Source organism: Palaemon carinicauda, chromosome 30, assembly GCF_036898095.1.
Source record: "Palaemon carinicauda isolate YSFRI2023 chromosome 30, ASM3689809v2, whole genome shotgun sequence".
NCBI lineage: Eukaryota > Metazoa > Arthropoda > Malacostraca > Decapoda > Palaemonidae > Palaemon > Palaemon carinicauda.
Genome location: NC_090754.1, coordinates 44348697 through 44354759, shown reverse-complemented (window position 1 = coordinate 44354759; position 6063 = coordinate 44348697).

The window sequence follows — 6063 nt, the reverse complement described above, 5'->3', positions numbered from 1 at the left end:
AAGAATGCGTCGAAGAACCGTTACAGTGACCACAAATGGGGATAAGCTAGTAGATAACGAAGCAACGGTTCATTGAAGCCTGGTGCTGGCTACTCACTGTCCATAGAAAACATCCTTTCACCAGAACATTTTGCACTACTGAACATAAATGGAATGTGCATCCTATAATGCATGTATTCAGTAGTCTTCAGTGTGTCATTATTGGATCTTTCAGCAGCTTCTTATAAGAATTTCTCAGCATTGACTATCTTCACTTGTTAAGAGCTGCTCACCATCGTTTCTTTTCTAGGGTACATATAGATTAACGGACCTCATGAATGGCTTTGAAGAGCCAGCTGTTGATGGACCTGATTCGCCCTCTTTTCAGACCACATATCTTGGTAGTGTGGCTGTCAGCAGCTAAAGCATTTGTGTAATGGTCTCAGGCACATTGGATTTGATAGTTGTTATTTGCTTTTGCATAGAAACTTTGATGAAAGAACGCCTGATTTTTTTAAGTTTGTGTTCTTTGCGCAGCTTTATAGTCTTTGTTGAACCTAAACATAGTTACCATTTTCCATACTGCCCCTGTCTTCTACTGTGTCCAATACACGTTAGTAAGAGTCTATCTGGGGATGCTGCACCAACAATTCCTTTTCAGTATTGTACTGGTTCGGCATGCACTGCTTCGAGTTGATAGATTCCTTAGATTGAAAACTAACTTCTTCAGCAGCTTGTGGCTTGTCACCCATATTTAGAGTTTGCAAAAAAATAAAAAAATACAATCCTCACAAACTTGTATATAGGATATAGTAAACTTCTCAACATACATATAGGCCTTCTACAATAATCGACCACTAGATGACCTGCTCTTGTGGTGGGTGCTTAGTATGGCCTAATGACCAATTTGTCTTAGGAAATTGATATTGATTTACAAGAACTACTACAACAAATGTCTCAATGCATATGCAGCTATGAGCATTTGATTCCGTGGCCTTTAAAATGGAAGCTTAGCTGTCAGAATAAAAGCTTTAGGTCGTTAAGCTCTGATATTTACAAAAACTTTTTCCATGGCAACCATTTTGTAAAATCTAAGATGGTGGCCATATGGAACTCGGGCAAATGGAAGCATTGTTTTTCTGTTTCCTTATACTATAAGGTTTCCAAAAATGTATAGTTTTCACACTACAAAAATCCAATGTAAGTTAAATCCAAACTTAGTGAAGGTGACTAATGTACATTATTACTCTGTATAAGAATAAGTTCCAAAATCCTAGAAATTTTCGCAACCCAAATTACACTAATTTCTGAAGCACTTGGTATCGATAGTTTGTCATATTTATTCTTTAATGATTGATATTGATACGCTATCGAAATTAAATAGCTGCCTCTCAGAGTGCAAGTACTTGTTGTTGGCGTTCAAACGGAACAGAACTTCTTTATTTTATTGATTGTCAAATATGATTTACTCAAATGAAAGATTTCTTGAATCATTTTTCTTTTAAGAAAATCCGGAGTCTGTTGACAGATGGTTTTCACCTCTCATATTTGATTACTATCATTTCTGGAACCGAGTCGAGAGGACATCTACAGGCATTTCTGTGTGTCCAGGACGGATTTCTGATATCTTGTTTGCCTTTCATCAGTCACATAGATTTTTACATCCCTTGGTTTATGAAAAAAAAACCTCGAGATTGGATACTGGGATGTTTTGTGAGCTTCTGTGTACCGATATGAGAGATTAGATAGAAAGGTAAAATTTTCAGTTACCATGTGTCACATTGAATTTTAATGTTACGAGTAGGTCATTTTGATTTTTATACAAGTCTGAATTGGTGAATTTTATGGGAGAAAAAGAGGAAACATTTCGAGGGATTTTTAAATGGTTACAGTATAAGAAATATTACCATATTTTGAAGATTCTTTATTTCTACACTACCTTAAACGCGTTTGAAATTGTTATTCCTGTTGCCCTCTGCTTTTTTAAAAGTGATTATAGATTCATTTACGTAATTAATAGTGTAGTGTTAATTGTATAACAATTTGATAGCTTCCGAAAGTGGATCCATGCTCGTAACTGAGGATAATAAGGAAATCTCTTTACAGTTTACCAGTGCAAGTATAAACCTTATGCAAACGAATCAAGTCCATATATGGAAATTATTAAAAGTTCTCTTATTTTTAGTCGTATTGCGTAGAGGTGGCATTGACCCCTGATCTGTACATTCGTGGCCCCCAGTATACGAAGACTACCCCACTTTATTTACCTTCTTCGTCAAGGGCTCCCAACACACATCCTTCCACAAACCTATCTTACCGGAAAAGTGGAGGCCAGCAACTGTATATCTCTGCAGTGAGATTAAAACAGTTCAAAAGTTTTATTTACTGTTTATTCTACTAAGACAGGTTTTTCTCGTCTTTCATTTCATTATTTTCGAAGTTGTGCAATGACATCTTAAAATACGGATATCTTTCGGCCTATTGTTTACTTCTTAATGGACACAAACCTGATCCTAAAAGAAAGATACAGTAAATGATGCATAATCTACTCAAAAGGGTGGTTGCTGTTTTGACAAACACATCTGTTCTGAACATCTAATATCTTGAGCACTGAATGGTTCTTACTCGGCTTCTCTGGATATTTGTTCTCATCTCTGAGGTGCTCTTTCCATAGGGAACAAAATGTCTTTGCTGAATGTGTCCCTCCGTATAATATTGCTTTTAATAACTGTCATATTATGTCCCACTATGTTTTACTCTAACATTGTTACTCCTATAAAGTTTTGAATTGTTTTAAGGGCAACTCGTGAGTTGCAGAAGGAAATGGCAGGTCCTAGAAATTAACCATTCATACATCTGATCAACTTCCAAGCTAGGACCAGATAGAACCCGCCAATGTCTGTTGATAACACAGCAGCTGGACCCTGTATTCCCCCCCCCCCCTCCCTTGGCCCTTTCCAGTGTTCACAAGGACGGTAAGATAGTTTACATTAAAACATTGTTAGCTCCATCCATGGAATTCTAGTTGGGGATGTTATCACTTAGTTATTACAACACAACAGAAGTTTTGGGATTTTACCGAAACAGATTTTAGCTTGTTTGATGTTATTCTTGATTATTACATTTCCCTTGTAGACAAAAAAAAAAAAAAAAAACCTTATATTTTATATTACATGTCACCTTCCATTCAAATAGTTTTCCTTGGAATTTTCCCTTTCGAAACATTTAAATTTACATTGGATTGCATAGTTTATGGTGATTTATTCTTGGCACAGAATAAAGAACTCGGCTGTAAAAAGTCTTCTAAATCCCTCCATATTCAACTGAAACCGCAAACGAATTGCCGTGTATTAATTTGCACAGAATTTGAACGCTATTGTGTATAGTCGTACGAGTTCTTTTCTTACGGAGTTTGTCGAAAAATTTTCACTGCTACCGTTTTATACATAGGGATGTTGAGGGGAAGCCCTTGGCTGACAAAACCATTCTAAAACTTTATTCATTGCAGTGATTGACGTGTTTTCCTCTGGAGAAGAATATTAAGGATATACCATTGTAGTGTTGGTAGGCAAGGAATGTACAAGAGTCCTAATCAAGTTTGTAAAAATGCCTAGAAGGTTCTTGTAACTTTTGTTTGTGCTCTGCTCCTTTCTTACTTGCCTTTGTTAAATTAAACTATCTTAAAACATAAACTGGTTAACTGTTTCATAATTTTAATAACTTGGAAAATTTATCTTTATATAGCATAAATGATTCAAAACCTTTCGCTTTCTGGCCATAATGGTTTTTCCAGTTGAATGTCTTTTTCAATCATTATACAACACGTTCTAGATGATTTTAAGTTGCGTGATAGTGCAATGAGAATATACTGTATGTATGTATATATATATATGTATATATATATATATATATATATATATATATATATATATATATATATGAAATATATATATATTATATATATATATATATATATATATATATGAAATATATATATATAATATAATATAATATAATATAATGTATATATACACGTAATATGATATAATATAATATATAATTTCCTCCTACGCCTATTGACGCAAAAGGGCCTCGGTTAGATTTCGCCAGTCTTAGCAATCTTGAGCTTTTAAATCAACACACACTATGTGCATATGTATATATATATATATATATATATATATATATATATATATATATATCTATATATATTATATATATATATATATATATATTTATATATATGATAATAATAATGATAATGATGATAAAGTACAAGACTTTAAGGGACGATTACAGAATTGTTTTTTCTTTTATATAAGCATTTTGTTTGTTTGTTACTTCAAGACATCTGAATATTTTAATCTATGGCTTTAAAATAATGCATTTTTTTCAGTTTTAACTATTCGAATTGCCATTGCTGATGTTATCACTGTTCAAAATCTGGTTGCCCCCCCCCATATATCTCTCTCTCTCTCTCTCTCTCTCTCTCTCTCTCTCTCTCTCTCTCTCTCTCTCTCTCTCTCTCTCTCTCTCTCTCTCACCGGAAAGATGAATACTGTAACCTTGTGTTTCAATGCAAGGAATACTTTTATTTTTTTCTTCCCCACCAGCTTAATTTTAGCCAATGCAGGAGTTTGCTATGGAAGAAAAATCGAATATATAGTTTTTGCTCAGAAATGAATTTTTGGATAATCAGTATTAAATAATCATTTTGAAAATAGGATTGAAATATGAATACAAAAATTTAAAATTTTGTATTGAAAAAAAAATCTCAGTTCACATGAAGCCTTTATATATTCTTGTTTTTTTTTTTATGATTTTGTTGGGTAATGTGTCGAGTATAAACAAATTGAATGATTTCGATATGGGAAATATTAAAGCGAGAGATGTGTGTGTTCCTCCATTTGAGCTCTACTTATTTATTAGTAATGATACTAATGGACTTCACGACGACTATCGAAGACAAAATTATAGTGTAGGAAAACAAATTAGGACTTCATGAAAATGCGAGTGTCTCATCTTTTGGGTAATGTTAATTCCATGTGTTAACTGGATTATGGGATTTTGTTTATATATCCGCCAGCGAAGTTGGAAGGAGGTTATGTTTTGCCCCCGGTTTGTTTATTATTTGTGTGTGTGTGTTTTGAACAGCATCCTGGAATTAACTGTCATGTTAAAAGATGGAAATGATTACATTTTGGAAGGTCAAGGTCACGGTCAAGCAAAATGTCAAATTCACTCCATCAGCCATAAATTTGAACATCGTTGTCACAGAGTCTTCAAACTTGGTTCATATTTGAGTGTATGAAAATCCACGCCAATTAATACATGTTAAGATCAAAGGTCAAGGTCGAGCAAAAGGTCGAGAAATATGCTGCCGCGGCGGAGTTCTTGTGCTCTACTGAGTGCCCCTCAAGTTTCGTCCTTTTACTACGTCTGGACAAAGTATTCCTCGCTGAACACTTGTAGGAGAGAGAGAGAGAGAGAGAGAGAGAGAGAGAGAGAGAGAGAGAGAGAGTAGTTTAATTTCAAAGCGATACATTTTCCATTTCATTTTAGCTGTCATTTAGACAGGTCAGCAGTTATGTAGATATTTATAGGCTATAAGTTGTACGTAGTAGTTCGTTTAAACTCACATACACGTCTGTAAACGTCTCGCATATATCTTTTTGTAACAAGAAGAGCATTTTGAACCTACTATTTAGCCACTTAAGTAACATATAGCTAGAACTTCTACTTGAATGTTTAATGGCGGAGGTTTTCATTTGAGCAGAAGGAATTAAATAACCTGCACAGCATATATGCTGTACATTGATCATATGTTATGCATCTGTAAATGAATGATTAGATTTATTGTACTACAGTATGTATAATTTTATATGAAGAGGTATGACAATACGAAAGCGCTAGTCCAAGAATTTCGTTTTTCTGATCCTTCCCCCAGCATAGTGACATATATATATATATATATATATATATATATATATATATATATATATATATATATATATATATTAAAATCCTAGAATCGTTATAGGCTTTTTCAATCTCTAAACAAAAAGGATTTTACAAAAGCTATTT